Raw genomic sequence first — 21,870 nt, 5'->3', positions numbered from 1 at the left:
GAGGGTTTTAAGAGGCCTTTTGATTGATACAGAGCGTGCTCTGAGGTTATGTTGCTGAAAGAGAGAAGATTGAAGGTGTAGGGGAGATTTTAAAGAGGTTGAGCATCCTTCTGCAGCTGAGATTACCCAAAGAAGTCTTACAAGCTCTGTGGTGATCTTTTAACATAAATTAAAAGCATTTAATTTGAAGTATTTTTGGACCTAGAAAATGCCAATTGAATTCTGGTTCTTTAGTCCAGCTGCAATTTTAGTGAAGGCTCATGTGTCTAAGAAGACTCTCACAGGAGACCAGATTTGTGTTTTGTGATTACAGGTTGATTTTCCTGTCGGTGAACCTTTCCCCTTTCACTTCTGGATAGAAGTTTTGGGTTATGTTCAAGTTGGTATGTTAAGCTTGGGGCAACTAAATTTCGTGTGAAGTTTGGTACTGCATTGGACCCTTTCATATTCTGGGCCCAGACATCCTTGGAGGGTTAGTTAAGCCAAAGTACAGCTCTTAAAAAAAAAATTAATATATTTGGAAGTAAAGCTGCATTAGGTCCAATTAGACCTGTGCTGTTTAAATATCCTTTTACTATAATAAAAACTTCATCCTCTGTAAGATATTTTATTTTCTTCCTGGTTTGCCTCATGTTATTGCAGTTCTCTGCCCTGCAGCGAGTATCCTGCCTTCTGATAAAAATTAGCTAAATGACCCCAGACCAGGGTTTCACATGAAGCTTATCCTTTTTAGAGATGGGACCTCTGGGAGAAGGACAACTGCCCACAAGCTGACTGATGGGCTTGCTCCATCTTTGAATTTCTTATGTGAGGCTGGATGGTCTTAGGACAGGTGTCATTAACTCAATGTTCTCATGTTCTGTGTGTTCTCTTCATACACCAGAGGTGAAATTATTCTCACCAGACACAAATGTCTCAGACACATTTAATCTAAGTGATATATGAACCTTTATAGTCAGTAGAAAGGTACAGTCACGTCTGGAAGATGGCTCATTCCATCTCCAGGAACATAACTAAGCGATACAAAGTGCCCCTAAGAAATGTGAGTGTTTCTCCAGTGACTTGGTGGAGAGGTGAGAGGAATCTCTTGCCAAGAGACATGATGGCATGTCGGAGTGCCAGCGACAGTCAGTAGAAGGAAAGAACCTTTAAGACTTCTGAAAAATCAGATTGTGCCAACAACTTCAGAATAACAGAAAGTGGATACCACAATGTTGTAGCTATTGTTCGTCAATGCATAAATTACCAAAGGCTACAATTAGAATTTTGATAATTCTCAGTATTGGGAGGAAGTTTGAAAGGTAACTCCATTACTGCCTGGGTTTCATTGAGGGTACAAACTCATTTTAACTACTACACTTTATTCACTGTATATTGAAAAAGAAGACTTAAAATAGCAAATAGCAAGAAAGTCTTTTGTATCTTATCATTTACTGCTTCTTAATTATCCATTGAGATCAAGAAGAATTGGACAAGTTGGAAACAACAGCATGAAAGCAAGTTGTACCTTTTCTAAACTTGTAGAATCCAAAGGGTGAAGGTATTACATGTACATTACAAATATGTATTACATATACATGTCTAGACTTTCTTTAGGTAACAGATACATAAACACGACATTAAAACAATCAGGAATGATGATTATCTGATTTATATTAAGGATGGAAAATGTTATGACATAAACCATTTTATGGGTTTACATGCATCAATCACAAAATCTGAACATCTTTATTGTATCCAGATTTGATCTTTCCATTTCCAGAAGAGAACACCTAACACAGAATAGTTCTTTATGTCAGAACATGGCAGGATTTCAAGCAACAAGACATTTAAGTTGGAGCTCTCTCTAGTTCTGCAGTTCTCAGTTTTTCTAGAGAATACCTTTGGGTGTACCGTTAAAAACAACTGAGTACTGAGACCAGTCTTATAGCAACATTTAAGATTACCTTTTTTTTCTGGTTTCAAATCTACTTATTAACTTTATTTTTGCAGGACTATTGTTATCCCCTTAATTTTCTGAGTGTTTCATTTTGCACCTGCTTTTTATGATGCCTTCAGTCCTTCTTCCCTTGCTTTTCCCCTTCTCCACCATCCCCACTCCCCTCTGAAAAATGCTGTTTGACTTGGAAGTTCTCCTAATGACTTTAAGGATTAGAAAAGCAAAAGGGAAAGTGAGTGCTTTAAAGAATTGTAGGAATACACCCTTTCAGAGCCAATTGGAGCACATGGGCAAGGACAGAAAAAAACCCAGTGTCTGTGCAAAGGTACCTCAAACTCTGGTTCACTTAGTAGAATGGATGTGGAGATTTGTAATTGATCTTTGAACATGCCCTGAAGTTTTTTGAAGAAATTCCATACTGAAACAGGTGTACACAAGTCTCAGTCCCTGAACATGTGGTATTTCCAGGCTACAAGGAATTTTTTTTTTTTTGTTAATATTATATCTATATGGCCTTTTAAAAACATCAGGTACTATTGAAGTATTGTTATATTCAAATAATAAAATTAATACTTGACTCATCAAACATTTAACCCTCTCTTTTCCAGAGAAACACACAAATAGTGTACTGTTCTAATAAATCTTTAATTTTACAGATTTCCTGCTGAAGTTTCTGACTAATGGTAGGTTATTTGTTCAGAAAGATTTTATGATGCTCATAAAAATTCAATCACAGTTTTAAAATAACTTTTAGTTTTTCTGTAATATGATGCTGCCATCTCGGTTCCCAGAGGGTATATTAAATTCAAGTAGCAATAACAAATCATTTAAGCAATAAATAAATAACCTGAGACTGAGTTGTTAAGAGTTAATAGTCTCCCATACACTCAATAGAGACTGAGGCTCCACTCTATTAAAGTGACCCCCGGGGCCATGGGCCAAATTGCACCCAGTTGTTTTGTGGAAGGTATTCATCCCTCACACATTCATTTCCTTCTTTATGTTGTCTCCTTTCATCAGTGAAGGCACTCTGCAGTTCCTGAGTCCAGAGAACAATTACGGTACAGTCTCAGAGAAAAGAAAGAAAACTGGGGTCATAAATATGTTAAATGGGTACGTGGGTTTAAGTGGCTTTGTAAACTAAACACGAGGGAAACCTCAGACTAATTAATGAATATGAAGCGGCATGATAGGAATGTTTTAAGGGGAAATTCACACTAAGCACACACACAAACACACACACGCACACACACTCTTAAAAACTTCTTTATATTCCAGTGTAAAAATTTATTCCAGCAAGACATTCATGACATAGCACATGCTTATGTTTTACTGAAACGGTATCCAGGTAGGAACTGACTGCAGAGATAGCTGAGCTGAAAATTCATTCTTATCATCTTATTGAGAACTAAATTCTTTCCTCAACCAAGATCAGACATTTATCATGATAGTGTAGCTATGAAAAAAAAAAAAAAAGGCAGGAAGATTTATGACTCAAGACCAAATCACCATTTAACTTCACCTTGTATGTCAATTCATAACCTGACTTACACTCACTGCTAAAATAAGCATGGATTAATTGAATGCCAATGGTATCAGAATTATAACAATAATATTATGGGCCCCAAACAGCAGTATTCTTTCAGTTCTAGCACTGGGACAATTTTTACACTCGGGGTCTTCTCATGTGCAAAAGCCAGCACGACGCAGAAGAGGGGCAAGAGGATTCATGAGATTTCCCTTACTAATAGTCTTTTTCTATATCTATATTAGTCCAAATTCTGGGGAATTTTTTTCCTGAGATCTACTACAGCTTCTGCTTCCAGCCTCCAGGGCTGTCTCCAGGTCTACAGCTTCCTTCAAAATACTAGTTGATTTCTATGGGGAGTTCTCTGCGTCCCATTTTTGGGGAAAAAAAAACCAAATCAAAACCAACATTTTAGAAATCAAAACTATTTGTTTTATCTGAAATCAAACCCTACATAGGGAGAGAGCAAAATATAGAGGGAGTATTTTTTTCACCAAAAACCCTGAAGAAAATTGATACTTCTGTGCAGATTCTTTTGGTATACAGTGTAATGACCCCATAGTCAGTATAATTCAGGGTGGTGTTACCAGCAGCACAGTAGAACTTTGTTTTGGAGGTCCATGCCATCTTTGCCTTTTCCAGACCCCCCTCAGGATACTGCTCACTTGCCATGAGGTTGATGTTGTTTCTGTGTCTAGTGGCTGTGCCAAAACCCTGGTTCCCTTACTGAGGTCTAAGGAGGAAACAAGATTCATGGGGACCACATTCTGCAGCAGTGGTTCAGGCAATCTGCATGCTCTCTTGGGACAACAAGATGTGAGATAAGTGGAATTGGGGAGAGATGAATTGCTGTCCCTGATGCTGTTTCTAACTCTTTTGTGGTTTCCTACAGTGTTTCTGTAAAACATGAGATCCTTCCACCCCCAACAGTATGGCCAGAGCTTTTTAGAGAACAGGATCCATCTCCTCCAAAGGGAGATGGAGGAGCAGAAACTAAGTAGTGTCTAAGTAGATGGAGTTGGTGCAGAAATATGCCTAGTTTGCTCAAATCACAAACCTGTGACTTTGCAGGTTTTGGGTGCTCTTTGCTATAAATAACATATTGCCTGGCAAGCAATACAGGAGCTTCTCAGTCTGTGAAAGGTAACTAGAGAGTAATCCATCCCCACCTGCTATCCAGGAAAAATGGGATAGGACACCATGAGCTGGTGGTGGAAGTAGTTTGAGGTGCTCTGAGATTGCCCAGAGAGTTGAAATGGGCAGGTGATCCCTGCACTGCAGAGCTGTAGACCTCTGCCTGATCAGTGATGTGGAGTTGCTCATAATGCTCTGCTCTGATGCTGATGGTCCCTAACGACCAGATTTGCTCGTATCCTAAGCCTTTGTTCTTCCCCAACTTCCATAGGGTCTACAGGTTGCATAAACAGCTCCTTTGCATGGAAAGTTTCAAAATCCATTACTAGTATTTCAGAAGGCTGCGAATGAGCACAAACAGAAGCTTACTGTATATGTCATTATTGCTGCAATTAATCCATATATATTACAGCATTGATATCTATGACTGCCACTTTGTTCTTGTTATAATCCTCTGTTTTCTTTTGTTCCTTATTCTCCAGTTCAGGATACCTAACAGATTTGATCAAGTCAACTTTCAGACAATCACAAATTCATTGGATATAGAGACTAGGCGGCTGCTGTTGGTGACCCTGGTATGTGCACACACTGCTCCTCATGTTAGGCAGCAGGTTCCACACAATTAGTGTCAAGGACAGATTTTAGTTGAGTTCAAAAGAGAGAAACCCCAGTTCAGAAGGATGACAAAAGAGCCACTGCTCCTGCTAGGTGTGGAAGGGACATCCTTTCAACAAGTCTTTATCCCAGAATTTGAGATTATGGGGTTTGTAATGTATATAATATATATGTTACAATAATAAATATGCTTTTAATTTCTCTGTTTAAAAACACTGTTGAAAAAGAACCATATCATAAAAAGAGGGGCAATGACAAAATTAAATCTATGCAGTTAGCCTGCAATGCTGTCACTACATTATTGACATAGTTACACAGAAAGGTATCTATCGTGTTTATTCACCAGCACTCAAAATATTCTCCAGTCAAAGCATCCCATGGAAGGCAATGGAAAGAAGTTTTCAGAATAGAGTAAGTGAGCTGGTTTAACTCCTTGCCAGGAAAAGACCATTTTCTTTCTGTCCGTTTGGCCAGCTTCTCAGCTGACAAACCACCATTGTCTTCAATGCAGTGACACTGATCTATACCAGCTTTTCAGCTAATGGATAGTTCACAGGCCACTTCTGGTTTTTGTCAAGTGTAGTCAAGATTTGTAAGTATTTTCAGATCTTTTCTTTTTTTTTTTTTTTTTAACTTTTTTTTTCCAACTCTTTCACTTGATGGCCTATCCGTTCACTGATCTGCTAGTTTAAATGGTCTGAGCAAGAGGAGTAAGAGTAATTTGCATCCTATAAATGAAATTAAGTGGTGATTAATGTAAAAGGACTAAAACAAGCAGAAAGCTTTCAAGATCAAAAGCCGTTTTCTGAGCACCAGCATGTAACAAGTGGCACTGCTCCACGTTCAGGACAGAAACAAAGACAGTGCTTTCATTGGGTCATTTTTTCATGGTTATTATTTATTTAATTTTGCTATTCATTCAGCTCAAGGCTAACCATGGGCTGAGAAAGGAATTTAGGATTACAGCCACCCTCCCAGCATCAGCAAAACTATAAATAGTGTCCAGTCTTTTATTCTTTGAACACTCCGAAGATCCTTGTAAGTCTGCGGAAGTGTTAAGCGTGCCAAAGGAGCCCTGAGTGAGGTCTTTCATGAATAGACTTCGTTGTGCCTGGTGATTACACAGGTAGATGGTGACAAGGCAGACAGTGTCCAGTCCTAACAGCAGCCTTTGTGTCTGGGAGATGATTCTTTCAAACCCCCTGTTCTGCTCTGTCTGATCCTTCTGTTCACTTCCTAGATAGGCTGGATGGGAATAAAGCTACATCCCATTCTTTTCTGGCTTCAGCAAGGGGGCAAGCATGAAACAGACGGAAATGGGCATTTTCTTTCTGGGCCAGTGGTTAGCAGTGAGCGTTCTGCTAAGAAGACTGAAGGAGGTCTGGAAGGCTCTTCACCTGTTGTCTCCCCTTTCCAGTTCCTGGCATATGGCTGTGCTTTGGAACCACAGAAGCAATATAAAAATTTAGTATTTTTTCTAATTACACAGAGAGATATATCATCTACATTTGGCCTGTCTGACCTTTGCTATTCAAACCAAATGGAACGCTAGGTGTTAACTTGGTCGTTTTTTCACTTTGGTAGCATTTCATGAAAATGAGAAAATGAAAGACATTCAGCAATAAACCACTGTCTCTTTCCCTATTAAAATTGTCAGGAGAGTAAATCAAGTTTTTAATGTCTAGGAAAAAACAGTACATTTAAGAAACCAAGAGAATATCTTTTGTGGCATCACTAAAAATAACACCTGGTACTAGTTAGCTTGCAGAGACACATTTATAGAGAAAGTCTATAGAGAAAATGTTGATGCACACTTCAACTTGACAGAGAGAGCCCCAGAACACACTCTTCATATTTTCAAATGGCTTCATGTGTGATGTGATCTGTGGCAAGAAGGATAGTCATCTAGTCAGCACTTAGAGTTTCATGAATGCTACCACAGGTATCTGATTGATTTTAAAATATCTAAATATATGCAGTTTTGATTTTTATATACACTGAATGATGAGGACCACGTAAAAAAACCACAGCTGAATTTGCAGGATGAATTACGGTGCATGTAACAAATAATGGATACGTGAAACAGAAGAATAAAATCTGCCTTTGAGGTGATTGATGGGTCCTGCAGTTCTGACGCCACCTGAAGTGAGGTTAAAAGGAGTTTTGGCACAGGGAGGCTGGAGGCAATGAAAGTTTGTGCCTAGTAGCCTCTTTGCCTTTTTCTTTCCTTTTTTTTGTGTGGAAGATCAATCTGTCAAACTGAAAGAAAAATAGACTTCCTGTTCATTACATATACAAGTCCTTGAATTATCTTTAGCATTGCCTTTTCACTGAACTGTGAGACAACTTAATTTGAAATTACTCTTTTTGGAAATCCTAAACCCTTGACACATTTCATTAGGCACAAAATTATTACAGTTATCAGTTAATTTGTTTGAAGACTTGGTAAACACTTGTTACAAAGAGTTTTAGAGACATCTAGTAGTTAGCAGAAAAGGGAAGCTGTCTCCAATCTTTAGTTTATTTACTTAGCACTTATTAAGCACCACTTCTGTATCTATCCAAAAAAGAAATATTTTAAGCAAACCGTAAAAGTAGGCTTGACCCTTTCACAGGCACATCATAAATCAATTGTTAAAGCAAGGGTGAAAACTCTGAAAGAGGTCAGAGGTGGAAGAGAGGTCATCTCTCAGAAGGGACAGTGTGAAAATCCATGAGAGGCGGAGCTTAGCCAGAGATAAAGGCTGGAAAAAGGAATTCTAGCAGTGGCAAGGTTCTTACACCACGAAAATGCCAATGAAATCATAGCTATCAGAGTGCTGAGGTTATTCACAGATCTTTTCTGAGCCTGCAGCTCTAAGTGCCAGATAAATTATGTCAGCTCCTCTGCCTAGTGACATTTTTGTAAGTGGAGCATTTGCTTTTAGTCATACATGAAATCAGTACAACACTTACATCTGTTTCTCCAAAATTTTACCATTTCTTCAGCTAGATTTTGCTTGACCTAGCTGACATCAGGTCAGAGAGGTTTACTTCAATGACATAACAAATTCTGTGGGCAAACTTTGATAATTTGGGAGCAAGCACTGTATGTTTGCTGCTATTCCCTGAGAAAGCAAGGAAGTCTGCATATGTTTGACTTCAGTGTTTTTGTCTTCCTGTGTTAACTACTAGTGCACCACTATGCTCAGGACTGAGACTTCAGACAGACTTAGGAAAACCTTACAGTGGCATGAGATGGAAATAACTCTCTGAATACATTTGGAAGAGTGCAAATAAAACACTACCAACCACACTAATTTGCCACATTGTCAGCTGTGGTTTCATCTCATCTTCAGTCAAAAGGCATTAAATGGTGCAACTGTAAGATTTGTTCAGTCTTTTACCAGACTCACAGTTGTTGGTTTGTTGGTTTTATTGTAGTTTTTTTTTTTTTTTTTTTTAATGCAGGTTTTAGCTCAAACACAGAATTTCAATGAAGAGCTCTATTTAAGCATTTGTTTCACTCAATAGACTAAAGTTTAAATTCCCAACAATTAAAGTTATTCAGATTTAAATGGGAAGATTTTCTGATTGTTTTGTAACTGCACAATTTATAAGTCATAATGACATTCCTTCACTTTGTCCAGAAAAAACAAAGGCTGATTTATTTCCTAATAACAAAAGCAAATGGTGAGGCTGTATGAAACTGCTTCCTTATTTTCAATGGGTCAATGCCAGGCTGTTAGGTATCTTTGAGCCCCTCCTCCCATCTACAGCTTTCCCCTGAAGCAAAGTCCCCCAAAAAATTAGCAATCTGTGGAGTACACCACTTACTGCGTTATACTGGGCACCCAGATACAGTGCCCAGTCTGATACCTGCACAGTCTGCTGCAAGAGACCTGCTTGATATTCATTGTCAGCGCTGATTGCACTGGGCTTACTGAAACGCGGCAGAATGCATTCATCTGGCTAATGTATATACCTTCATTGATGCTGCATTGTGATGTAAACAATGTCCTGTTCCTTCCTTATAGTAACCTAATTGACAGCCAGGCATTTCGAGTGCTCCAAAGGGCTATTGTTGTGGTGAATGCCGTAACAATAGGATTTCATATAGGTTGGGGCTTAAGAAAAATACAATGTCCTTTTTCTGATATAGAACCAAGAATTGTGTTCTGGTCAAGAGTGGGATAATGGTTTCATCATGGAATTAAGGCTTTAGCTTTGCTGGGAATCAGCCACTTATTTTTATGGATATGCTTGTTTCAAATCTTCCCTTTGAAAGAAATGCATATATTGTTTCTGTAGCTGTATTTTTCAAACTCCATATCTCTTACTCACCTGACTGATAGAGTCACATGATGTGAACACTGACTGCTATATGTTGTCAGCCAGTGATGAATCTCCTGGTGACTTCTGCAGGGACCAGAAGCAAAGCCAACAAAAATCACACCCTTCATCCGAAGAACAATTTTGTAATGATATTGCTAGCAGCTCTGGCCAGAAGTGAGAGTCTTAGGTACAGGGGTTATTTCAACCCCTTAATTATAACTCTTTTCTATTCTTTGCCTCCCCCTGGAGACAGAAGCTCTTCCTCTTCTGTCTTGCATATTGAGATACAGCCAGTCACAGGCTCTGTTTGAAGATCTGGCCCTCAACCTCAGGAGAAAATATTGAAAAAGAAATTTGAAAAAAACCCCTGATGTTTGGAAGGTTTTCAAATAAATAAAATTATCTTCGCTGTTTACAGCCTTCTGGTAATGAGGGCATTGCAGTGCCTTCTGGTTATTAAACTTGAAGATGTTTCCCTGGTGGCCACATTTTTCATGGGGACAGAGGAATCAAGAAGAGGTTGTTGGAAAAATGTTTTCAAAATCCAGAATGAGCAGAAATCAGAGTGGACAAGGGGCTGTCATTTGTGCTGCTTCAAAGAGGTTGCTCTGACACAACAGCTGGTACTGAACAGATATTCAACCCACCCAATTCCTCTAGCTGAATTCTTGAAAGAGCAGTTTGAAAGCCTCCCTTCCTCATGAGGATTTAGTTTCCATAATTGAGAGAATTTTCTTGAATACCCCAGGGTTTTTACCCCTATAGAAGTCACATGTAAAGAATGCTGAACATTCAAAGCCTCGTCTGAAATCAGTCGTTTTGACTCTGTCTCAAGTAGGATAACTTTTTCTCTTCTGATCAGCTAGAATTATTTAGGCTGAGATTCTCAAAACTGCTGAAGCAGCTTAGGCATGCTCTTCCTACTGAAGATTAATGGGTCATATGTTTTCAGACAGAAATTCAACAACATGGGAAGATCCAGTCTCCAGCATGAAGTGGGACGACTATAATCCTATACAAATGGACTCTGGCAGCAGTAAAAGCCCACAACTGGTGTTTTGCTGGGTTCCAACAGATGCAGAATTTATGTGAAGTTTGTACCTTCAAGCACATGGAAGTAAATCAAGCCCAGATATTGAGATCTCTCTCTGTCTCCTATGTATGTGTTCAGGAATATGTTTGAATGTTCTTTTCCACAACACAGCATATTTAAAATCAAGTTTTTCCCACACATACATTCACATGGTCAAAATTAATCTTCACATTGATTATTTTAATTGGTTGAATATGTTTTAAGAGGTGGGGAAGAGTGGGATTTGCAATATTTTCCTGCTCCTCTCTTGGGCATACTTGTGAGTCCACATATGCAAACACCTTCCTCTCATGGTCTCTTTCCTGGGATTCCTGAAACACACTCAACAGCTTTGCAAAAATGTTTAGCAATCTCATTTGCAGCTGGACTGTTGTGACGACGGCAGCTGCTAGGTGAAGGATGGAGAAGTTTTTCTTGGCGTCATTGCCAAGGGTATTAGGACAAGCTATCTGCAGATGTTGAAACTTGATTTGGGTGGAAGAGTAATTTCCTATTAGTATTATTACTAGGGATGGGCAGGTTCACATTGCCTGAATGGGCTCAGACCCAGTAAGCTTGAAAGTTCACTAAATATTCACATTATTTATTTTGAGTATCTCTGGAAAAGGAGGGTTTTTTTGTCAGAAAAAAAAAAAAATCAACAAAATCTCTAGTGAAAAGACATAATCCAGGGTGGAGGGACCCAATGCAGTGAAACAGAAAATCATAAATAAACCCAGGCCATAGTACGTCAGTTTTCTAAATCTAACTTTCTATAAGTACAGCAGGGATTTTAAGACAAGAACTGATGTCCTACAGCCCTGCTAGGTAACTTTTAAAGAGCCTCTAAGAATTGCAAAATTAGAGGAGAGAATAGCTCTGAAGCAGAGCATATCCATAGTTCTTTTGCCAGCCTGTGATTTTTGAAGCTGGTAATATTTTATCTGCTTTACAAGTGGAAAGTTTCTCCCCAGAGTTTAGCAAAGTTAGTAATGGGAGAACATTGCAGGAGATTGCTCTCTTGTGATGGAAAAATATTAATGTTGGTGAGTCTGAAATGCAAATGATAGCTGTGCCACGTGTATAGGTGGCACCTGGATAAGCAAGATTTATTTGCATCAAGGCTTATGTTCAAACACAAAAGAATGCACATTGTGGAAGCTAAGTTTTCAAGCAAAAGTCAGAGTTTGAAGGGGTAAAAAAAGGAGTAGACCCAGTCATGCTTTAGTCATTAGCTTTTAACTTGAAAGTCAACTTTAGAGAAAAATGGTCTGAAGAAGAAGCTATCTCAGCAGGAAAAGGTTGAAAATGGAGCATGACATTTATAAAACAGCCTCTGAGAGAGCAGAAACTCTCCCTCAGACATACCACAGGTTTCCACATTTGTCTCGAGCAAAGTGCAACATGAGGACCACGCGTTTTACAGTTCTAAGCATATTTAATACAATGTTTTTACAACAGCTGTTGCTTTCATAGAACTTTAACCCCACTGTGTAAATGCATCACAGGGAAAATACTCCGTTGTCTTGGAGACAGCCTTTGCTCGCGAGTCCTTTTCCAGCGAGCTGGTGTCAGCTTTCAGCTCCAGCTGCATTCCAGGCAGGCAGGCACATCCCGGCCTCTCTCTCTCCTCTGTTCATTATTGGCCCCGCTGAAGGACGGAGGGCTCAGGAATCCAGGACAATTAGCGGAGCTTCGTACCCACGGTTTCCATCAGCACACCTGATGAGGAAACGGGGAAAAAAAAAAAAAAAAAAAAAAAAAAAAAAAAAAAAAAAAAAAAAAAAAAACAAAAACGGAAAAAAAGCCCCCCCAAAAAAAAAACCACAAAAAACCCCCACAAAACAAAACAAAAAAACCCCCACCTAAATAAGAAAGGGGGGCAGGAGCAGGAGCATGGAATTTGTAAATTATTTTATGACTTTAAATTTAAAAAAAATCCCCCTTTTGGTAATGTTTTTTTTTTTATTGCTGATCAGACCTGGTAGAGAGCCAGGTGTCTTTTTCTTGCTAAATTTAAGCCAATTTATTGTCTTAGTTGAAAAGTGTTATGTTACAGCTGACACTTGGAAGACCATTGGAGATATCATGTGACAGATGCCTCCAGTTAAAGGACTCGGGAAACTTCTCCTGTCTTTGAGAAAGGTGATACCAGCTAGTGCCTTGACTTCTCTAACTCTCTAACATGTGTGCCCACTTCTACAGGTGGTACACAGCAAACACTGCCCTCATTACTTGTTTGCAGACACAGCCCAAAAATATGTTCTAAAGCTCTGTCTTCAAAGCTGGATATATAAAAAATAAATTATTGGAAAGCTTTCTTAACCCCAGAATATGTGTTTTCATCTCAGTTTTAGACATATGAATGTGCTTAAGGTGGCTATGCTCTATGCATGAATAAAAACAGTAAAAAATGATGCTACAAACTTCACATATCACCACCAAGTATCGAAGAGATTTTTCAAATGGTGTAGCTGGAACTAATCCTGCAAAGCACTGAATGCCCTTAAGTGTAATTAATGTTGAAAGGGCTTAGGTCTCCCAAAAGAATACTAAAGATCTTAAAGAACTAAGGCCCAAAATCTATTAATCTCTGTGTAAACAGCAAGGTGTAGCCATACCTTTGGCTACCTTTCAGTCACACTGCTTTCCTTCATGTATAAGCACAGCTTAACTTCCACTATATGTGTGCTCTTGTGTTTGGACATAAGCTGCTGCAAGTGGTATGTGGTGTAAAGCTAATGCATATCTAAAAAGTACCTATTGTTTGTCCCTGGACATCCTCATTAATGCCCAAATCCAGAATGCAGCCCTGTCTAGGGCAACATTTAATTGCAGTCTTTGGTAGAAACATGCATTTCAGATCCCTTGCTTTAAATTACAATTCCAAGGCATATGTTTAACATTAGGAGGTTTCTTTCCTGAACCAGAGCCAAGAAGATTAGCTGAATGTTTTTTCTAAAGGTTTGAAAGTAAAAATTCCTTGTGTCAGACCAGTTTTGTGAGCAAAGATCTGAGGGACCCTTTCATAACATCAACAATGCTTGACTGGAGTAAAAGCAGTAAGGTCCAACATTTTGTCCTCTCTGAAACAGAATAACCTTCAACAGAGGTAAGAGTTTTGGCTGCTAAACAAAATTAGCATGGAATCTAGAACTGGACCTGTAAATAACCTCAATTCAGACAAAGGAAAATTAGAGCTGTGTAGCATTAAAACAAGGAAGATGTCATTGAAGAGCTGGGGATCCTACAGCATTGCAGAAGTCCTTTCCTGAGTTACGCTGGTTTTAAGTTTGTATTTCGCCTTGAGCATGGCACATCTCATTGACTCATACCTGCTGATGCTCACAAAATGTTGGTTATGAAGTGGGGGAAGAGGGAAAGTACCTTCAGCACAGGTCTAACTTAACTGGCACAGACTGAAGCAATGTCTTCCACTCATGGACAGAGGGGCAAGGGGCAGTTCAGTCAGCTCTACCCAAGAAATGTGGGCTCTAGAAATGTCTTGGCTCTAACAAACGTGCTGCTCTTACAGTGCTCCTACTCTGCCAGTAAGGAATTTGCCTGGGGTGGGCAGTCAGAGCAGCAAGTACAACTGCAAGTACTGTAGAGCATGGCTTCACCATCCCCAGAGGCTAGGGAGCTGGGCTTTCTAATCATCTCTTTGCTCCTCCCCAAGAAAGGGTTTGAGAACCCTTGGTGTGGTACCTTATTCCTGTCCATCTCTGATGCTTTTGTCCCAGAGGCACACCAGCAAATAAAGGAAAATAAGATCCTAGATTTACATCTTCCTTAATTTTCTCTTTTTTCTTCTCATTCTGCTGGCACCAACAAGGAACAGTGAAGAGTCATGATTGATTTTCCTGAAAAATCAATGACCAGTGATCATGATTATTTTTCTGATGCATACAGAGCCACAGTCTGAGGCCCAAAAAGTAAGAGTAAGCAGAAGGTGTTAGCTAAGAAGTGTAGCAGATTTTTAGCATAGAAAAAAGCTAGAAGAATGGAGACAAAGATGCAAGGCAAATGTACCCCGACAGAAGTGAAGAGGATAAAGCCTCTTGGAAGGTGTGTGCATATCTGTCCACAATCTAAAATAACATGCCACATTCTGCAAGTGTCACATGCCTGCCCTGAAGAGACGGGTTCATTAGGAAACTGAACTGGCAAGTGCTGTCAGGCAAAAGCATACTGAGGAGAGCCACTCTGATCTGAGTCACAGCAGAATTAGCACACACTTGACATTTGTGTGTATAGCTTTCCTGTAAGGGAGAAGATTCTCTGACTTCAGTATCACATACGTGTTTGAACTGTGCCACCTCTGACTTGGAAAGTACACAATCTTTCTGAGTTTGTGCTGCCAGCTGCAATTTGTAAAATTTTTTGCTTGGTTTTTTTTTGGGTTTTTTTTTTGTTTGTTTGTTTGTTTGTTTGTTTGTTTTGTTTTGCTTCTGGACATTTAAAAGTGCACCTAAGAGTTATACACTAAACAGGCAGAAGGTTGCAAAGGCAGCTGCAAAAATTAATGTGACGCTTCTGTTGCTTCCAGGTAATACTAAGCCAAGGTGAGCGATTAGAAATATATAGTACCTAATCACATCCATTTTGTTTTTGTAAAAGGGCAATCCTTATCTGGGTTCAAATGAAAACATGCATGTGAAGGGTTTGTATCCAATCACAGACTATACAATCTGACATATTTCCAGTCGATGTGAAGCAACCCAGCTGGAACACTGAGGCTCTGAATGTTCCCAAATATGCAGGGAGACAGGATAATTAATAAATGCATTAGCCATAAGCTTGGCTCAGTTCAAGGTATTATATTTCAAAATAGACTTAGGGATTTTTTGTGGTTTAAAACTGACTGAAGTGAGATGGTTGTGATATATGTAATGCTAACTCTGACATATAATATTTTTTACAGATTGCACTCCTGCATTTGTATGTTGTTAGAAGCAAAGATGTCCCATTATTTTCAAGATGGAAATACTTTAATGTCAGAGTTATATTCTTGGAATTTCATCTTGGACTTTCACAATGTTTAACTGGTATTTATTTTATCTGTGTTTGTGACCTCTGATATCTACAGTTTCTTATCCTCCATGTCTGATGTCTTTGTAATTTTTGGGTGCAGTTACAAACACCTAAAAATCTATGATAAAATGTTCGAGACAGAACACCTAACCCCATATTATCAGTCAACATTTTTTCTTTGGTTCTTTCTTTCTGGACTCCAGAAAGAAAAACAGGTGTGTATAGTTCATTATATGAAATCACTGGTAAACAATACTGAGCTTTTTCCATCCCTTAGCAAAATATCAAACTAATAAGAGAAAAAAATTTGAACCCTAGTGTATGCTGAAGCAATGCTATGCTATTTTTGTGATAATATTTTTCAATGAGATAAGACAAAAATCCTCATCTTTGAAACGAGAAGTTGCAACAAAACTTTCCCAGCCAAGTAGCTCGGTTTGAGCAACAAAAGAAAAACTGCAGCAGGCTGTATGTCCCATTGTAAGGTCTCAAAGTGCGTCACTGCATCTCACACCCTTGTCCAGGCTCCAACCAGGAGTGAGTCTTCAAGTGCCGTCGCCCTTGCTGGTTCTGCAGCAGCCTGGGTCAGGCAGAGCAGCCTGCCCTGGGGGAAGTGTCCCCTGCGAGCTGGAGCCACAGGAGGAATCATTACAGCCTTCTTTCCTGATGCCTCTCCTGACAGACCAGTTAACTAAACTCCTAGTTAATATGTAAGACTCTTCCTGTTTGACAGTGTGACAGAGCTGTATGTTATTAGGGATTGATAAAAGATTATTTCAGTAACCTTTTCTGAGGATACGCCTTTCAGGTTAAAAAAAAAAGAAACTTTTGCATTTTCTGGCATGATAGCCATTAATATCAGATGAGATAAAGTGTGAAAGGTGCATTCCAGTAAAAAGCTTTCTCTTCTGAAACCTATGAACTAGTGAAAAAGAAATAAATTTATTTTCTGCAGAGGAACCACCTGCAGAAGTGATAAGTCAAGTTGGATGCATCACTTCTCTGTTTTTTTGACTCAGTGATCTCAGAGGTCTTTTCTAACTTAAATGAGTCTGTAATCCTGTGATTCATTGGACCAGTTGCTGAAATTCTTGTGCCCTATCACCTGCTACTGGTGACAAATCCATCATCAGCTGTCAGATATTTGGGAAATAGGTGGAACTCAGAATGAAGTAATTCACACCTGCAGGTTTTTAGAAACGGTCTTACTGATGTTGGTCAGTCTAGGGAGCACAAATGTAAAGGGAAGGAAGAGATTTGTTGTTATGTGGGTATTTCAAAAAGATTTTTTCTTTACTTAAGCAAAATGAATACTTAGATCAGTAGAATCAGAAACAAAATTATTTTCATGAAATGAATAATTTTTATGAGTTTTCATACTTTTTAGTAATATAAAATATCAAAATACCATGTGTTATCATTTGTAATCATTTAAAGAACATCAGGTGAAATGTTTAACACACAAAGAGTCTCTCGGGTGAATTTAATGCAGCTTCAAGAAGCAATAACATTTTTTTTTCAGCAAAAATACCATTAGATGCAATATATTCCCCTTTTCCAAATTAATTCTCCACCAGTCAGGGCCCATCAGTAACACAGACTCAAGCTGAGCACTTGTTAGAGCCTGTGGGACCTTTGCCAGAGCTGGGATTCCAAGATTGATCCCTCAGGGAAGTATTGCAGCAATGGTGCTGTACTGAAAGACTTTTGAAGGACAAAAAAAAACCAAAAAACCACCAACCATGGGAAACCCTCCAGGTACTTCTTGTAATTAAATACAAATTCAGTATCATTTTAAAAAGCAAAGAAATAATTACCTTCATTGTTTCATTTGGAATGCTGAAAAAAGCCCAAAACATCCTGGTTTTCAGCAAACTCCCCAAGTGTGCTGAGGAATGTGCAATACCTACTTAGCTGGTCTGGCTGGAACTACAGCTGAACGCTGGCTGTGTCTTCTGACGGTCACAGAGGTGGAAAGAGCATGTCCAATGGACAGTTCAGTCACATGCAGACTAGCCATAGGTCCTGAAATAAATGGGCAGGAGATCTTTCTCCTTTTTTAATGCCTTTATTAAGAAGAATCAGCTCAGGTGGGGAGAAATCGACGGGTTGCGCCCACGCCGCCGCCGCTCCCAGGCGTGGCACGGAGAAGGAGGATGATGCAGCTTTGTCCGCTGGTCTGCAGACAGAGCTGGGGATTCTGTCCTCACGGGAGAGTAGCAGATCCCTGGCTTTTCAGTCCAACATCCCGGGTCATCTCTCTAGTCAACATCTTTTATGAAATAAATGGGCAGGAGATCTTTCTCCTTTTTTAATGCCTTTACTAAGAAGAATCAGCTCAGGTGGGGAGAAATCGACGGGTTGCACCCATACCGCTGCTGCTCCCAGGTGTGGCACGGAGAAGGAGGATGACGCAGCTTTGTCTGCTGGTCTGCAGACAGAGCTGGGGATTCTGTCCTCACGGGAGAGTCATAGAGTCCTGCTTGTTTGTTTAACACCCCGGGGTGTCTCTTTAATCAGTATCTTTTCAGGTTAGGGTGAGAAACAAAAAGGTCCAAGCAGGTACGGGACTATGCTCCCATCCTTAGATGTCACTTAAGTCACTTGTTGGCTCGTGATTTTAGGGGTTTTTCTTGTAAAAACTGTAAAACTGTAAAAACCCAGGGTGCAATGCATTTCTCATCTGCATACTGGCTCTGATGTCACTCCTATTTTCTTTACCTTGGAGGGTCTCTCCTGGTGTCTTCTTGGCAAGCGGCCAGCATCAGGGAAACAATAGTTAATCACCGGCCATTAACGGGTAATTAAGAACTTTTTCTTTGGCAGCGCAACCAAAGAAGTCTGACCGGTCTGACTTGTTTTTTTAACTCTGAAACTTAAAAAAAATTACAACTTTCTATTCATAACATTTTAGGGTGAGAAGCAAAAAGGATCCAAGTAGGCACTGGACTACACTCCCATCCTTAGACATCACCTAGGTCACTTAGTTCTATGTTGGCTCGTTGATTTTAGGGGTTTTCCTGGAAAACTGCAAAATTTGGTGCAATGCATTTCTCATCTGCATACTAGCTCTGATGTCACTCCCATTCTCCTGGTACCTGCAGGATCCCTGGCAAGCATCAGGGGGACAATGGTTAATCACCAACCATTAACAGATAATTGAGGAAGAACTCTTAACGATGAAGCTAACTTAACAGCACTGGTTTAACTTGTTTTAGCTCTGCAACCTTAAAAAAAATAGATAACTTTTTATTCATAACAGGTCCCAGCCATGCTGATTATTCTGCCCATAGCTCCACCTCACCCTTTCCTGCATTATTTACACACCAAATGGTTTTTCAGTCTTTGGAAGAATTTGAGGTCTAGCACAGGTAGTGGTAAATGTAGTGAAATGACTGCCCTCAACAAAACCCTGTTCTACAAAAAACAGGTGTGTCTGATTTCCCTTCTTCAAGCACCTCTCTGACCTGGACTTCCATACAAGTACAAAGTTGTTTTGGGAAACAATTTGCATCAGAGTACATGAAATTCACGTTAAATAGCATTTCTTTTTATTTAACATACGCACTACATACTAAGCATATGCTGATTAATGATTTCTGGGTTTGTCAGTATCTGTCACTAGTATTATATTATTGTGGAACCAAAGCAGTGAGGAGATCATCAGTCTCCTGAAATGATGTACAGCTCAGCAGCTCTGATTTTTCTCATTAGTTCTTATTTGCAGCAGCATAAATGTCTGGCCCACGGAAGGAGCTGCTCTCTAGTTCCACTAAGTAATATTAGTTGTTTGGTTTAGTTAAGAGAGTGCCTTTAAGGAAGTTTCCCAATCACTCCAACACATGGAGTTTCAGATCACTGACTGGTCTCAGGGCACAAAAAGTACATTCCCTTACAGTTAAACTAAACCAGAGAACATCACTTAACAGCCTGTTGACTGTATTCTCATTGCTAATGGACATGTAGCACAAACCAGAACAGAGCTACTCTGAAACAAAACTCCTGAAACACATCCGTGGTGAATGTCGTCTCTGCAGCGCTGCTCATGTTCTACTCTAGAAGTTGCTCACTTACTAGGTACACAGGTGTCAGGTTCACTGACATTAGTGAAATGTGTGATTTTCTGCACTTCCATCCATCATGGTGTCAAGAGTTCACATTGTATCCACACAGGGTTATTGTAGATCATTCTTGATATGACTATATTTAAAGATGCTAATTTTTTTCCCCTAGAAGGATTCTTTATTTGTTCCCTCTGTCACAATGACCTTGCAACGTGACAGGTGTGCTCAGCTCCTACCACCTCAGACTTTTGCTCTGTGTGGCTTTACCTACTCTTTTGGCTCTGAATTCTCTTACAGACTGCATTCAATAACAGCTTAAAGATAACAACTGGATAATAAAAACAAGTGAACCTGCCAATAGATTAATAAAAAATACAAAAACATTGTACAGAATATTCCACCACCTCTTCACTTCAGGCAATCATTTCTCAACTATCCTCAAACTGTTGACAGTCTTTTCTGCTGTATTTGCTTACACAAAATGTGCCCAGCAGCCAGTTATCTCCTTTTACCTCCTGGGAACCAAAACATTTTTTTCCTTTAGCAAAAGTTTTGTTAGGATACAGCCCAATCTTCCCTAGTAGCTGAAGAGATGTATACATCTCCTTTGTAAAAGCACAGCAAAGAGATCACCCCTGTCCGTCATCAATGACTTGAAAGTGCCAAATGCTCTCCTAAGCTAGCACTTGGTTTTTGCTAAGCCATGCAGTTGTGTTAGAGAGTGTTCTGTGTAATCCATGACTTAACGACATGGAGCCTTGACTTTTGAATTAGGACCTTGTTATTACAGTTCTATTTTTAGCCACACGTGGCAGCATTAGAGAGATACTATTGTGTATTCTGACTTTGTTAGGAGATCTAAACCCTGCCTTTGATGTTGTGGGGTGATAAAAAGTATACAAAAGCTTGAAATGCAAATACATTAATCTATATATTGCTCAGAGGATTTAACAGCTTTTGTAGGTCCCAGAGAATAAAACAAGTTGTCTTATGTGCTGCAGTCATTATTGCCTCAGTTTATGATGCCCTTAGTTTAAAATGCTTAAGAGGAAGATGCACTGAGATTAAAAAATGTCCTATTTTTACTCAGTCCTTTATATTAAAGGTTAAATTTCAAGGGCCTAGTCTTGTGGAGATTGATAGCTCCATCACATTGTTACAAATATTTTAGTACAAAATTACACTTTCACTACAAACAAAATAAGCAGCTACTGAATCTTCTTTCAAACAAGTGAACTAAACTTTACAAAAAGGAAAATCTTTTTACATCTGGGAAGTGATCTGGAATGAAATGGCAAACACAGAGTGGTTAAGCCTGTAATTTCATATATTTTCTTACTTTATACTAAATGTTGTTTGAAATATAGTACTATGCAGGCTTGATTTACACCTAAAGTTAGGAATGTGCTCACAAGCTACTGTTCTTTATGTATGGCTTTTGGCCCTGGCAGAAAGCATCTGTTTCACATGGCAGAAAATTGTAATCAAATTGACTTGGTTTAAATTAGTTCATTATGTGCTAAGTAGTGGTTTGGAGCTGTGGGTGTCATTGAAATGTTTTTCTTGTCTGTAGAAAACTAGGAAATTACCTAAAGTAAAGGTGGAAAATATTAACTAGTGCCAACAGCACTTGAAAAGAATGGCTGGAGGTGTCAGGTCTTCACTACATGAATCATGTCAGATTAGTAGCTGCCTTTCCTTTCCGGAAGTCCACCTGTAATGGAGGAGTTTTGATGAGAAATAGATTTAAAAAATATGTGAAAGATAAATGAGAATATGAGTTGCACTTCATGTAACCACAAGATTTAACAAACACTGTTAGGTCCACAGCAAATTGTAACTTAATCCCACTGATTTCTTGGGACTCTTGAAGAAATTCAAGTAAAAAGGACATTCCTGAAGGAAATACTATTGTAATCAGCATTTCAGCAGTTCTGCTAAAAGTGTTTTGCTGTTATATGGGATATATGGTTTTTAATGAAAATCTGCTTTACAAAAAGTGCACTTCAGTGGTTTGAGTGGGAGCTCAGAGGTTTTCTGCTTTCATGCCATACCATCCAGGAGACATGGAGAAGTGATGACTGTGGCTCTTCCAAGGAGACAGGAAATCTGATTGTGAGCAATCTCACAGCATGAACACCAAGTCTCTGATGTCTGACCACTAACAAGT

The 21,870-nt window shown here is 39.2% G+C and overlaps 2 long non-coding RNA genes across 2 annotated transcripts; one reads left to right on the top strand and one right to left on the bottom strand.

Moving 5' to 3' along the window:
• Positions 1-6,212: 6,212 nt before the first annotated feature.
• Positions 6,213-9,161, bottom strand: LOC135290981 (uncharacterized). Its single transcript, XR_010353830.1, has 2 exons — positions 9,033-9,161; positions 6,213-6,652 (listed from the first exon to the last, which is right to left on the bottom strand). It is a non-coding gene; the product is annotated as an uncharacterized LOC135290981 (long non-coding RNA).
• An 83-nt stretch (positions 9,162-9,244) lies between these two features.
• LOC135290982 (uncharacterized) lies at positions 9,245-10,675 on the top strand. The gene is made up of 2 exons (XR_010353831.1): positions 9,245-9,315; positions 10,483-10,675. It is a non-coding gene; the product is annotated as an uncharacterized LOC135290982 (long non-coding RNA).
• Positions 10,676-21,870: the final 11,195 nt, after the last annotated feature.

The sequence above is a fragment of the Passer domesticus genome, chromosome Z, assembly GCF_036417665.1.
Source record: "Passer domesticus isolate bPasDom1 chromosome Z, bPasDom1.hap1, whole genome shotgun sequence".
Classification (NCBI taxonomy): domain Eukaryota; kingdom Metazoa; phylum Chordata; class Aves; order Passeriformes; family Passeridae; genus Passer; species Passer domesticus.
This window is presented reverse-complemented; position numbering and strand designations above follow the sequence as displayed.